General features: G+C 42.6%; 1 long non-coding RNA gene across 1 annotated transcript; it reads left to right on the top strand.

The window, feature by feature from the left end:
- The first annotated feature begins 10,339 nt into the window (after positions 1 to 10,339).
- On the top strand, positions 10,340 to 13,381 carry LOC144327217 (uncharacterized). The gene is made up of 3 exons (XR_013392143.1): positions 10,340 to 10,616; positions 11,274 to 11,359; positions 12,672 to 13,381. It is a non-coding gene; the product is annotated as an uncharacterized LOC144327217 (long non-coding RNA).
- Positions 13,382 to 15,563: the final 2,182 nt, after the last annotated feature.

The following is a 15,563-nucleotide window of genomic DNA, read 5'->3' as shown; positions in this document are numbered from 1 at the left end:
AGATCCCACCCTCTCAATCTTGCTTGACCTAGTTTTGATCCCACCATGTTGATGGTATAGTTCTCAGCAAGGTTCCGCAACCAATCTGTGCCCTCTTCCCAAGACTTTCCAGTAGCCTCTAGGGAAATAAAAGATGGTGAAATATACTCGAGTGTGGATTTCATGCACTTTATTCAGCTCATAGTAGTGAGGAATGAAAGTTCCCCCAAAATATCTGCTTTATATACATTATTTACACAATGGGTCACACGTGATTGGCTAATTCTGGGATTCTCCTGTAGGCCAATCAGGTTGTGGATTCACTTCCACCTGGAGCTGGATTGGGTGGCTCCTGCAGACCAATCATACTGCTGCCTTGTTCTAGGACCAATCAGACTGCTGCATTCTGGACCCTATTGTTCTAGGGCCAATCAGACTGCTGCTTTTTGAATCCTATTCAACTCAGTACATAACACCTGGGGTGTGTGAAGCCAAGGTATCCTTTGTTTCCTTACATGTGGTTGCCAGTGACTTTGATCAGTTTGTCATCCTGAACGCTGGTCTTTAGGAGTGTTATGTTCATAATCGGGGGCTCTCTTCCAAGTCCTCACTCCCACTGGCTACTGAAAGGAGGTGGCTGGTGGGAAGAGAGGCAGAGCCAGAGCCAGCTGAAGAATTTTGCTGCCTGAGGTAATGAAATCCCCACTCTCCAAGACAAATGGCATAATAGTAACCAAGACTGGCCAATGCCACAAGCCTTGGGATGGATGACTCTGTCTGTTCTGGTTCCTCCAGGTTTCTCTCCCCCCCCCCCCCAATCTTGAGTTCAGTCCTCCACATTAGTTTGTGATTATTCTTTTTAAGCCCTCATAAAAAATTTGTCAGCTTAATCAAGTGAATTGTTTGTTTGCATGCAATTTTGCTTAATACAACCATTTTCACAAAACCATTCCCCCTCATTATGATGCATTTTGTAGGTTATTTTCACTTATACGTGCATTTTAATGCACATTTTACCCTAGCTGTATACATTTTTGTACACATTACTTGGTTGCAGAGCTGCACTGAGAAATTCAAAGAAATGTGAATTTCAAAGGGTCACGATTCTCTGACCAAGTTGTCTAGCCAAGCAATGTGTATAAGATGGATATGTGTGTAGATAAATGCATGTTTATATTTGTTGTTGTTGTTGTTAGTCGTTTAGTCGTGTCCGACTCTTCGTGACCCCATGGACCAGAGCACGCCAGGCACCTCTGTCCTCCACTACCTCCCGCAGTTTGGTCAAACTCATGCTGGTAACCTCAAAAACGCTATCCAACCATCTCGTCCTCTGTCGCCCCCTTCTCCTTGTGCCCTCCATCTTTCCCAGCATCAGTGTCTTCTCCAGGGAGTCTTCTCTTCTCATGAGGTGGCCAAAGTACTGGAGCCTCAGCTTCACGATCTGTCCTTCCAGTGAGCACTCAGGTCTGATTTCCTTAAGAATGGATGCATTTGATCTTCTTGCCGTCCATGGGACTCTCAAGAGTCTTCTCCAGCACCATAATTCAAAAGCATCAATTCTTCGGCGATCAGCCTTCTTTATGGTCCAGCTCTCACTTCCATACATCACTACTGGGAAGACCATGGCTTTAACTATACGGACCTTTGTTGGCAAGGTGACATCTCTATATATATATGTTTATATATATACTCTTAAAAAACATATAAAAAATGTTGCCATAAACTGCACTGATTTTTTTTTTTTTGGAGGGCGGTATTTAAACACTTTTACAAATAAGCAAATAAGTATGCTAGTGAAAATAACCAATGCATATAATAATAATAATAATAATAATAATAATAATAATAATAATAATTTATTTGTACCCCGCCCATCTGGCTGGGTTTCCCCAGCCACTCTGGGCGGCTTCCAACAAGATGAAAGATACACTAAAATTACACTAAAATGTCACATATTAAAAACTTCCCTGAACAGGGCTGCCTTCAGATGTCTTCTGAATGTCAGGTAGATGTTTATCGCTTTGACATCTGATGGGAGGGTGGTCCACAGGGCGGGCGCCACTACCGAGAAGGCCCTCTGCCTGGTTCACTGTAACTTGGCCTCTCGCAGTGAGGGAACCGCCAGAAGGCCCTCGGAGCTGGACCTCAGTGTCCGGGCAGAACGATGGCAAAACATAAGGCAAAACTGCTTTCAAGAGATGTGTACATTAGGCAAAATTGCATATAGTGGTACCTCGGGTTACATACGCTTCAGGTGACAGACTCCGCTAACCCAGAAATAGTACCTCGGGTTAAGAACTTTGCTTCAGGATGAGAACAGAAATGGTGCTCTGGTGGCACAGTGGTAGCAGGAGGCTCCATTAGCTAAAGTGGTGCTTCAGGTTAAGAACAGTTTCAGGTTAAGAACGGACCTCCGGAACGAATTAAGTACTTAACGCAAGGTACCATTGTAAAATGGGTCTGTTAGAAGAAATTTGCACTAAAATACTGTTGAATTCTCCCAAGGACTTACAAAGAAAGCAGATTGCAAACTGATGGGGGAAATGTGGAGAATGGAGAAACTAAAGATAATTAAATTGACAGATTTGCCTCTCTGTAATGTCAGGTAAGCCTCTCTTGGGAGACATTCCACAGTTCACAGTTGAGGGGCCACAACCAAGATGGCTTTTTCCATTATGGAAGGCACTTTCTGCATTTCCAATGGTGGAGGCACCCAAAATTGGGTCTTAACCCAATAAATTAAGCACCACTCAAAGCATCTTCAAAAGCCATGTCTGGAGAGCAGGGTGCATTCCAAGACAGATCATATCAGTGCATAGCACTGTATAAAATATTGGGATAGTTTTCTTTCAGACTCTCTGGGCCACATAATTGTGTGGGGTTTCTTTGTTAATCTTCCCCTATCCCAATATTCATTTTGTTTAAAAAAATAAAATAAACATTCTTATAAAAGGGACTTAAAACAACCACTACTTGCATTTCTTGACCTTGCTCATGGCCTTTGCTTGCTCTACAAGGGGAAACAAGCAATTGCAACTTGATTAAGGTAGCCTTTTTTGAAATTCTGTGTACAAGCAAAGGAATCATAATTTCAATATCTGTCTAGACAAAACACCAGATGCTCATAAAAAAGACCAGATGTCAAGTACTTTTGGTCACATCCCTAAAACAATGGGAAATAAGAGGCTTTAATTCACATCAGTCTCACATCCTGAATCACCATGCAATAGCATGCAAAGACTTTAGTTTTGAAACGCCACGAGGAACAGGGGCATTCATTGTGTGTCCAGGCGTGGAAAGTGCACAGCTCGCCATGTGGCCCGCCCAAGGTATGAATGAGACACAAGACATCAGAATTGGGTTGAAACTGGTCACAACTTTATTGATTACAGATGCAAGCTGGTTTGGGCGATGGCATTGGGTATGCATCTGGTATCAAGCAGCTTGCCTGCTGGCTGATCAGTAAGGTGGGTTGACCCTAAGTCGCCCCTTGACATATAATATCAAGTGGGATGGGTCCAACAGGGCTGCCACTTGGAAGGTTGCTATGACCCATCGTCCTTTGAGGACTTCCAGATAAAGCGAACCCTTACTGGGAGATAGCTCAGTCGGTAGAGCATGAACCACTTAATCGCAGGGTGATGGGTTTGAGCCCCAGGTTGGATGAAAGATTCCTCCATTGCAGGGGGGTGGAGTAGATGACCCTCGTGGTTCCTTCCAACTCTACAGTTCTATGATTCTATGACCCCTTTGTTGGGGTACTCAATGTCCAATGACGTACCTCGATGCATTATTCACTCAAAGTTGTGACTTTTGCTATGAGGTAGGCGAAAACCTGCAGACTGGCCAATTTGTCTGCAGAGAAAATTCGTCACTGGCCCTGAAGACAGGAACCAAGTTTTCCATCGTAGGGTCCACGGCCTGATCACCTTTGGGCAGACCCACACAGAAACAAGGCAGGGGGGTGGGAAATACAATGGCAATCTGGGAGAAAGACATGGGGCCTGGGTGCAGCCTGCTCTCATGGAGGCTTCAGCCACACACCCCAAGACCTCCAACTGGCCTGTTCAAGCAGGCTTTTGGTGCGAACCCGTTTGACCAGGGAAGGAGTCTCAATGTCCCTCCAACAGCCAAAGGCTTCTTAGCAATGGAAGTGAGGCCTCAAAGAAACATCTGCAGAGGTCTGCCAGGAACTCTATTTTAAGAGGAGTTGGGAACCTGTATCTAGGTTTCTATTAAAAACCCATTTCAGTCTCTCGCTTATCTTCATTTCTGATACTTTGCGAGGTCTGAGCTGCACCCTCAACTAACCTAATTTGTCTTTTGTGCCAGAACACTTTGTAAGCAGTCAGCCTCCCTCTCTCTTTATCTTTTCTCCCTCTCATTTTTTTATTTTGTTGTAGAAGTAGGGGGGGGGAAATGACCTCAGAGAGCTAACAGGTCATGCAGTAGGTCATTTCTTTAGCTCTCAGCAACACTACAGTGCCAGTCAAAAGTCATTGCACAGATTCTGAAGCACAGCCAACAGATTAGGGAGCAAAGATTTATGCTCCATTGAGTATCACCACCTTTCCCAGGCAATGTGACATTGCATGCAAAAGGCCCAATTTATTCAGTTATATTTGGCAGAATACATGTAGGGCTCTTCCAAGGTCAGTGTTGGGGCAACCTCTGATTCCTTCTAACATTGCCCAACAAGTAAGTAATGTGGGGAGACTCATTTGTGTGTTTGCTTGGAGAAGCTGTAGAGTAACAATGTCTAAATGGGCACAACAATATTTTAATATTTTACTGTTTCAATATTTTAATGTTGTATTTTAATCTTGTTTTTAAGTTGTATTCATTCAACTTGTTTTTATTATTGCTTGTTAGCCGCCCTGAGCCGGGCCTTGGCTGGGGAGGGCGGGGTATAAATAATAATAATAATAATAATAATAATAATAATAATAATAATTATTATTATTATTATAACAATGTAACATTTCTCACCTACTTTGATACCAGCAATGATTCAGACTAAGCAACACACATTTCACCTTTTTGTTCCACTTGGAAAGGTAGATCTGAGAATCTCAGAATCAATCATAGAATGGTGAGGTACCCCAGGGTCATCTAGTCCAACCTCCTGCAATGCAGGAATCTCAGTTAAAGCATTCATGACAGATGGCTGCCTAACCTCTGCTTTAAAACCTCCAATGCAGGAGATTCCACAACCTTCCAAAGGAGTCCCTTTCACTACCTAAACTAGTCATACAATACCCATTATTTTAGCTGATGGCAGCTAGCTTTAGCAAACACCAGTTTCAAAAGCACAGCAACATAAGACAAGCCCTTCTGGATCAGGCAAAAGGCCTATCTAGCATGGACTTACAGTCTCTTTTTCTAACTTCCAAACAACTGTCTTTTCCTCTCTCAGAGCTCAGCCCTCAGCCTTCTGTATCTCAGTTAGACCATGCCTTGCAGTTCCTATGAGAGATTCCCACTTTTACCTTCTCCAGCAGCTTTGTTCTCTTTCTTTCAAGCTGAGAAGATGCATTCCAACGCTCTATTTAACTTAGCAGTGTTCACAGTGGAGTCAAAAACACAGTCATCTTGCTTCACATAAAAATGGGGTCTCTCTTTCACAGGATACACTGAGATCCAGCGCTGAGGGCCTTCTGGCAGTTCCCTCCCTGCGAGAAGTGAGGTTACAGGGAACCAGACAGAGGGCCTTCTCGGTAGTGGCGCCCGCCCTGTGGAATGCCCTCCCATCAGATGTCAAGGAAATAAGCAGCTATCTTATTTTTAAAAGACATCTGAAGGCAGCCCTGTTTAGGGAAGTTTTTAATATTTAATACTGTATTGTTTTTAACACTCGATTGGGAGCTGCCCCAAGTAGCTGGGGAAACTCAGCCAGATGGGCGGGGTATAAATAATATATTATTATTATTATTATTATTATTATTATTATTATTATTATTTGACCAATGTTAGCCAATCACACGAGAACTACTAGAGAACCCTCTAGAATCAAGTTACCAACCAATCAAATTTAAACACATAGTAATGCATACAAGCATTTACAATTTCAGTGAATTAACATACTTAACAAGAACTTCCAGTTTTGCTGCCTGCCTGAGACTGCAAAACAGGAAGATTGTTAAGCGCCTGATTAGCTGTTACTATACACAGATGTCTGGTGTGAATGGGGCCCTTGTATACTGTTTGATTCTCAGATGTATATGGCACAACACTGTTGCCCTTCACACCTTCCCCTCCTGAACTTGCATATGTTGGTCTGTGCACAGGTATTTCCTGCTAGTGGTTCTGCCTCCTGCCATGGTAACCCTCCCACAAGCAGACAGCTGTGCTGTGACAGCTGCACATGCTCAGTGGAGCACATAAGGGTCTAACTGGATCAGGTCCACATAAATATATAGCAGGATGAAAAAAATGTCTTGTAAATGTTGGGGTGGGGTGGGGGGAGAACAAAGAAAAACCAACAACCCCAAGATTAATATTTTCTTCTTGGAATATTCTCAAATATTTCCTTGGCTCAAATGTTGCTTATCAGTCAGAGATCTGCAGATATTCAATTCCCCGTTGTTAAATATTATCCCAGCCCTTTTCCCCACTCCACTTTTACAATGTTTTACATAGCAGAGCTAATGCACAAGGACAAAATATTTCCCACTACCCTTCATTATTCCTTATTAACAGACTCAGCATCAATTTAGAACATTTGGAGCTATTTAAATATCTTCAAACTGGCATCCTTAAACCTTCACCCACAATGCATTTATTAATGGAAAAATGGCAGACATAAAATATGTAGTAAATCCTCATATGTTAACCAGCTGCTGTAAGTATGAGTAGGGTGTATATTGCATATAAAATCTTCAAAAAGAGCTCAGTGGAATGTAGAGAGAGAGCCTCACAGCATTATGGAAACACTTCACTGGGAAATTAGCTTAAGCTCTAGATTTCAGCAAATCATTCTCAGCAGATAATTCATTTAATTACTTGAGCCTGCTTTTGGCCTGCAAATTAATCACTGACATGACACTAGATGCACTACTTTTGTTGGGTGTTGATTTCTTCCATCTACTGTTTCCCACTTGAGGACATTGCCATCGATTTGCAACACTTGGGGGGGGGGAGTGCGTTGGCTCTTGCAGAGTTCAGCGAGAAGCGGAGGCGCAGTGGTGACGAAACTGTAGTGCGGCAGGTAGGATGCAGCAATTCTTGTTTTGCTTCAGGTGGTGAAACAGCATGGGTTGCCCCTGTGGCTCACAAGATAAAAACACCAAAATACATAACATAAGCATGTAGGGAGTGACATGATAGAAGTGCATACAATTATGCACTCGAACTCAAAGACATGCAATGAAGCTGAATGTTGTATTCATCCTTTCTGGAAGGTCTATTCCGTTTGCAAACTTCACCAAACTGTACCAAAAAGACCCTAAAAACAATTTTAAACCCCAGGTTTAAAAGTGCTCGGTTCAATATTCTTTTTTTAAAAGGACAAAAACAAAACCTGGAACTGTTTGTCTGTAATTTGGCAGACTTTATTTACTCTAGTCTAGAGGGACTACTATGCCTGCAAATTCCACCCACTTTTGGCAGAAAAAGAAGAAGCTATAGCCATTTTAAAATGTTCCCATAATATGCAAGGGATGACAATGCTTAATTCTTTTTCAAATAGGTTTCAGCATCAAACCTCTAGTCCAGTGGTTGTCAGCCTGGTCCCCACTGCCCACTAGTGGACGTTTCAGGATTCTAGGTGGGTGGTAGGGGGTTCTATGGCACAAGCTGAATCCTCCTTCCATCGAGCACTGGTGGGTGGTAAGGAAATTTTACCATCAAGAAAGATGCATTAGTGGGCGGTAGGTATAAAAAGGTTGACTACCCCTGTTCTAGTCAAATCAGGCAGCCGCTGAAGCTTTAGGGCTGAGGTGGACTGTTTTCTGATGTACCAAGTCAAGAGTCCCAACTAAATTGCATGAGTGCTGCACACCCCCAGTTGCGTTGCATTGCAGCCAATTTAAGGAAGTTTCACATATTTCAAATGATGGTTGTATGAATTGGCTCTAAGGAAGGGCTGGAAAACCTGTGGTGCTCAAGATGTTGATGAGCTCCAGCTCCCATCAATCCTAGCCAGCATGGCCAATGGAAAGAGTCAAGGAGAGTTGTCCTCCAACAACATCTGGAGGGTATCAGGTTTCCCATCTGTGATCTAAGGTATGGGCATTTAGGAGCATACTTATGTATGCTTACTCAGAAGTAAGTTCCACTGTGATCAGCTTGGTGTACTTTCAGGTAAGCATCCATTGGAATGCAGAGCAAACATTTGTTTTGAACCTGCTTATGTGTAATGGGTATGTTTATATATGTTTTTGGTTGCAGCACAGTTCACAAGTAGCCACTGGAATTCAACAGAGTGCTACGAATCACATCCAAAGTAGGTGGTGCTAAGAGAGGTAAGCCAAGTCTCCTAGTGTCTTTCATTAAACTGCAGTACAATATGGAGTCCACTGTTTTAACTTTCAGCACTAGTGAGATGCTGTTAGTGGGCCCAGGAGGTATTTATCAAAGACACAGCTGTTGATTTACTATGCAGGTCTGCTGAATTCCTTTCGGAACTCCCCTTTGACCCCTTCGGCCATAAATTCTATATTATAAAATTGGCATACTTTAACAACTCTTTGTTACGAAGAAGTTGTGACCTGAAAAGACCTGCTTTCCTCCCCTTAAGGGGCGGAAATCACTTTTTGATTCATCACGAGATCAAAATATGGGAAATAAAACATCAAATCCTCGAGGAATGTGTGCATGATCGGACAAACTCTTCCATCTAAAAATAATTTATCATTTCCAGGGGAAAAAGCAGTATTGCATTGAATGATGCAGTAATATTTCTGTCTCCCATTATGTACTGTGATTTGTGCTTTTCCAAGTTTCTAATACTGCTCAGCTGAAGGATCCATCCCTGTAATTTTCATATATTTGGGGGGGGGGGGCTCTTAAGAATGGATGAATCTTCAGAAGGCAGACAAATGATAACTCTTTTCAGTGGAGGACAGTCTTATCTTTGAATATAAAATGGCCATGTATTCCATCTGAAGCTCCATGATGGAAGAAAGGCAGAATGAAAATAAATAAATAAAATCTGCCTCACAGGACTGTTGTGGAAATAAGATGGACTGTATGGAGTTGTCTCATACTGCTAGTTGATCTCTGCCTAAACCACAGATGGGGGACCTCAAGCTGAGGGGCCAAATGTAGCGGCAGAGCTTGTTAATATGCTACCCTGTGTGAGGCCATTTGACGCTTGCCCCCCAGCCCTTGTGGTGCTGGCTTAAGCAGGGCTTTGGAAAGGAGGTGTGAAGCTCTGGCAGGGTCCTGGAGCTCTCCTACCTCCTTCTCAAAGTCCGGTAAGCACTTGTCCGGCTTTGGGAAAGAGACAGAAGGATTTGAGGACCCTATCAGCAGCAGGCCCAGGGGGAGAGCACACATTGCAGAGCAACCAAGGTGGAATGGTACAGCCCTGAAGAAGGACCTCTTTTTCCTTGCCGCCACCTCAGCCTCCTGCTTTTCACAATCTCCCTTCCAGTCACATTGCCTCGCTTGCTCTCCCCACCCTCCATTTACCTTATCATAAGATTTAGAGGGGGCGGGACGCGGGTGGCGCTGTGGGTAAAAGCCTCAGCGCCTAGGGCTTGCCGATCGAAAGGTCGGCGGTTCGAATCCCCGCGGCGGGGTGCGCTCCCGTCGTTCGGTCCCAGCGCCTGCCAACCTAGCAGTTCGAAAGCACTTCCGGGTGCAAGTAGATAAATAGGGACCGCTTACTGGCGGGAAGGTAAACGGCGTTCCGTGTGCTGCGCTGGCTCGCCAGATGCAGCTTGTCATGCTGGCCACATGACCCGGAAGTGTCTCCGGACAGCGCTGGCCCCCGGCCTCTTGAGTGAGATGGGCGCACAACCCTAGAGTCTGTCAAGACTGGCCCGTACGGGCAGGGGTACCTTTACCTTTAAGATTTAGAGGGGAGGGAAAAGGTGCTGGTACTGCGTCCCATTGAGTACCACCAGGGGGCAAAGCACTGCAGCCAAGGCTGATGGAAGTTGGAGTCCAACAAGACCAGAAGATTCACCACTTGAGCTTAAGAATATAAGAAGCATCTGCTGGATCAGACCAACAGCCCACCTAGTCCGGCATCCTGTTTTCACAGTAGCCAACCTGATGCCTGTGGGAAACCAAGAGCATAGGAAAACTCTTCCCTCCTGTGGTTTCCAGCAACTGATATTGAGAAGCATTATTACCTCCAACCATAGAGGCAGAGCCATAACCTTCTCCTCCATGAATTTGTCTAATTCTCTTTTAAAGTCATCCAAGCTAGTGTCCACAACTGCAAATACCATAGTTTTAACTATGCACTGTAAGAAGACTTCCAACATTCAGCTTTCTTGCCTATCGCTGACTTAGTTAACTGATTCTATTAAAAAACCCAGATGCACCCCAAACTGGTGATGTTCAAGCTGACCAAGTATCTCCATCCAAACAGCAGTCATCTTTACAGAGAGAAAACAGCTGACCATTCACAGGTTCCTTCCACTTGCACACTGGAATCTTCATGATCAAGATGTCTCCCCTGCCAGGTAAGTATGCACACTGGAATCTTATAGCATTGATGTGGCATCATTTCCCCACAATTCACCCTATTTTTTGCTCTATAAGACTCACCTTTTTCCTCCTAAAAAGTAAGGGGAAATGTGTGTGCATCTTATGGAGCGAATGCAGGCTGCGCAGCTATCCCAGAAGCCAGAACAGCAAGAGGGATCGCTCTTGCTGTTCTGGCTTCTGGGATTCAGATTTTTTTTCTTCTTGTTTTCCTCCTCCAAAAACTAGGTGCGTCTTGTGGTCTGGTGCGTCTTATAGAGCGAAAAATACGGTAGCTGGAAGCAGAGTTAAAAGCTTCCGCACAAGGAATTAATACTGTGCTCTGTTACACAGCAGTGCCCTTTGCTGTGATCAAGATCCTTCCATGATGTTCATACATAAGCCTCACTCAGCAAACGTTCCCAGGAACGTTAATAAAAAGTTTCCTCTTTGTAGGTACATCATGTTTTATTGCTTCCTGATGAGAGCGGCTGGGGAATCAGTGACAAACAGCCTTTTAATTGCCCTGATTGCCCAGATTCTTATTTTAAAAAATAAATAAATAGCAGAATTGTGCTGTTTTGCTGCTTAAGAAATGAAAAACCACTGCCACTAAAGCAACCATTAATTCAAGTCTCTCTCTATCTCCCACGCAGGCACAGAAACTGACATTGGTTTGGTGAAGAGAAGCTACTGAGGAAGCAATGAAGGAACTAATAATCACTGATCCACTGCTCATCAGGTAAAATCTACAAACAGGAAGTGTTTAACTAAAGGTGAAGGGATCCTTAAAACTCTCAATAGCACTTTATTCACACTGGACAGGCTGATGTTCCCAGCATGCAAATGACAATAGTAAGAATAACAGCAATTTATCACACACACCCAAATCACCACAAATCAGTTTTTTGGGAAAAACAAATCAAAGCAAGTGAGCAGCTTAGAAAACAGTGACACCCAGGGGGCTGAAAATGATGATGTTGGATACACCATAGGAAGAGGTGTAGCAAATGGAAGAGCATTTGCTTTGCATGCCAGATCCCATCCCCAGCATCTCCAGGTGGGCTGGGAGAGACCCCCTGTGGGGTCCCTAGGGAGCTGCTGCCAGTCAGTGTAGACAATACTGAGCTAGATGGACCAATGGTCTGACTCAGTATAAAGCCGCTTGCTATGTTCAGATTCAGCCTTTAGCTTTTAATGAGAAAGGCACACACAATCTTGCAAAGAAGTGTTGCTACTAAAATGGTTATTGTGAAGTAGGAACCATATAAAAGAAAAGGGAAGTTGTATCCAGCTTCAGCTTTGGATACTAATACACCAGGGGTCAGCAAACTTATTCAGCAGGGGGCTGGTCCACTGTCCCTCAGACCTTGTGGGGGGCTGGACTATATATATATATATATATATATATATATATATATATATATATATATATATATATGGGGGGGGAATGAACAAATAACCCAGAGATGCATTTTAAATAAAAGGACACATTCTACTCATGTAAAACACAGTGATTCCCAGACTGTCTGGGGGCCGGATTTAGAAGGCAATTGGGCTTTATCTGCCCCCCGGGCCTTAGTTTGCCTACCCATGTGCCGGAGCAAGGAGAGGCCATCAGTTACCCTGTCACAGATGATGCCCAGTGTAAACAATGCTGAATTAGATGGACTAATGGTTTGATGCAGTATAAGGCAGCTCTTGATGTTCCACGAAGGTGATCTGACTACCCCAAAAACAATAGATCACCGAAAACCTACAATTCCAGAGAAAAGAAATTGCGGAAGCAACCACAAATGTGTAGTCGCTTTTAGAATGTGAAAATATTATGGTGTTACAGTAAACACATCGAAAGGAGTGTGTGGGATTGTGCTTACACTCTGAGCAGATCTTATTTGGTGAAATCCTGTCTCTTCCTGCAGATTCATTTTTTCAACACTTCCATAATAACTGCACAGTCCACCCATGATTGTATAATCTCAATTGTGCAAATGCACTGGATTGCAGCCAGTAGCTCTGCTAATTTCTTGCTTTAACCTTTTTATCTCTATCAGGACGGACAATGTGGAATGTGGCTACCTCACACACTTGTTCTTGGTTTTTAAAACTAACCATTGCATAATATGAGTAAAATGTATTAAATTCTAACCCAGTCGCCTCGAAATTAGCCCACCCACTGTGTCAAGCCTTGAAAAACAGGCAAAGTTCCATCGGATCAGTAACGACTTGGCAATGTCTCTACAGTTAACTAGAAGCCTGCTCTTTACATAATTATTTTATGCAATAATATTAAATGTAATTACCTTGAAGTAGTTGTGTAAATCAAGTGACAGGCTTTTCATGTATTGTTACCTTCGTTTTTATGAATTAGCATGCTGAATATTCCCGTTGAAGCCAATGTTTTCATTGGCTTCAAACCCTGGTTAGTTCCAAAGAGGTATTTTAATAAATAGAGCATTAAGAAAGTTTGAAGCGATTAGGTCAGAAATAGGTTGGGTGTGGTGCAGTCACGACTGACTGCCATCTGGGGATATTACTGTATTATTATTTATTGAACTTACTAGCCACTTTTTAATATACAAAAATGAATCAAAATGACTTAAGAAATAAGTAACACACACATTAAAAGCAACATAAAAACAAAGCAGGGGGAGATTTAAAGCTCATTCATATTTTTAAAAGGCAGGACTAAAGCATCTCACCCATTAAGAAGCCTGACCAAAAAGAAATGTTTTTGCCTGATGCCCAAAGACAAGTAATGATGCTACCAGGCAAGCCACTCTGGGGAGTGTTCCTCAATCAGGGAGCCACCACTGAGAAGGCCCATTCTTGTGTTGGTACCCTCTCATCGAAAAGGACTTCAGATGATGATCGTGGGGTCCAGATAAGTTCATATGGGAAGAGGCAGGACATGAGTAAAGCAGTTCTGGTTTGCATTTGCTGGCTAGAAATACCCTGGTTGGCCAGCATACACCAAACTCAGTACTTTGGGCAGAGAATATGAACATCAAATCACTCTAAGAAGGAATTTTGTGACTGAGGAGGCTTCTTGATAGAGGGACATTCTTTTTTCAGATTGCGTAGCCACATCTCTACTGTGTGGTAGGTTAATCCAGTATGTTGGTGAATTGGCAAAATAGGCATTTTCAAACTTTCTGAATTCATAGAGTTTAAAAAAAAGATAAAGAAGGGATTCATATTTTATTTTATTGACATGGGTATGGTATGGGTCCCAGAACGGTCCTTTTGTTGCCAGTGGGGAAGAGGCGAGGGAAATATTTCAAGCTTCTGCACAAACCATTACTTTGCAGAAATCCCAGGTTTCTGTTGCAATATCCCCATACAGACAAAAATCCTACTGACAAGCTTTCCAAAGATTATTTGTGAAACACTTTTTTTTTTTAACATCCTGAAAAAGTGCTTATCTGGATGCCAATAAATTGCTGACTCTGGCTTGATCGATGGCCACTTCAAGGAGTTATTTTTTTCTAATGGATTGTTTGGGAGAAAAGGGGGGGGGGAATAGATGTGGAATGTGAGTTGAATAATATTCTCAACAAGAACTCACACCATAAATTGTATTTAGTATTTCCTGCAGCATTGAATTATGGGATGGCAGGAGAAGGTGAAGGCAGCTGGGCTAAGTTCTCTAATAGCTTGCTCCTTTTTTTATATGCTGTGTGAGGTGACTAATGACCGATAACTAGAATTTAGAGCGTAGCTCAGCTCTCAAGCCATATTTCAGTGGGCTTTGTAGGCAACCTTTGCTGAAAGTAGAAGTACTGTTCTCTGTGGTTCTGCTTGGCCAGAAACATCTCTCTTTGGACATGACCAGTTGAGGCATCAGATTGTGCTTTTTCAGCAGATTTGAACTTTGCAGATGTGTTTTATATATACATACAATTGCTGTGGCTGGGATCCAAAGAGGTACATTAAGTTGAGCCTAAAGGCTTGCCTTCACCCAATGAGAAGTCAAAAAGAAAGAAAATTACCCAGTTGAGGAGGAAACTTCCCTGCACCATGCCTTATTGAAAAATGCTTTTTCCAGCTCCCAATAGTTTTATTCTTATTATTAAACATATTTGTTAAAGTTAAGTACCACCTTCCCTTCAAGATTCCTTTTAGATTTTATGATTTATGTAGAAATAGTTTTCTATTTGGTTGTGTACTTTTTAATGTGTTTTATTTATTGTTTATGACTTTTGTTATGTTGGTAATTATGTAAATCTTGTCATGTTGTAAGCCGCCTTGAGCATTGTTTTCACTATGGAAAGGCGGCATACAAATAAAATGTTGTTGATGATGATGATGAAGAATCTGTCAGTTCTGGTTTCTCATTTCTCCAACCTTAAATTAAGTTCTCCACATTTCCAAAGCAATTTCCAAAGCTTTTATTAAAAATCCTCCTGAAAAATCACAATTTTTCCTAATTCCATTTCTATATGCAGCCTTGACTAATGCATTCGTATTTGCAAGCATTTTTCCAGAACTGGAAGAACTCAGGAGAAGCAAAGCCTTGCAATTTGCCTTGGCCCTGACAAGCTTGTATTGTTAATCAGAGTAATTAGGATTTAGTTGAGGCATGACAAAGACCTGTACCTTATAAAACCCCCAAAGGCCATCTATTTTCTTCCCAGCTCCTAGCAATTTTCTATTGACATTCATCAACACTGGCCCAGTGGGAGGGCAGCAGTCAAATCCGAAGTGAATCAGTGTCTCTGAATCATTAGACCTGACAAGCTAAAGTCTGATGAACTTTCTTTCTTTCTTTCTTTCAATGTACCAAAGCTACAGACCATTAGGCAGGTTCAAAAATCTCGGTCTGGTGCTCTGAGCATCTATATGCATATTGGAATTGTTGGAAAGAAGGCTTCAGTTAGTTATTCATATGCTGCTGAGGCTGACTCAAACTACAGAGGAAGTTATTAAAGGATAGTTAGTGTCAG

Source organism: Podarcis muralis, chromosome 3 (assembly GCF_964188315.1).
Source record: "Podarcis muralis chromosome 3, rPodMur119.hap1.1, whole genome shotgun sequence".
In the NCBI taxonomy this organism is placed as follows: Eukaryota; Metazoa; Chordata; class Lepidosauria; order Squamata; family Lacertidae; genus Podarcis; species Podarcis muralis.
Note: the sequence above shows the minus strand (reverse complement) of the source record. Positions and strands in the feature narration are given on the sequence as shown.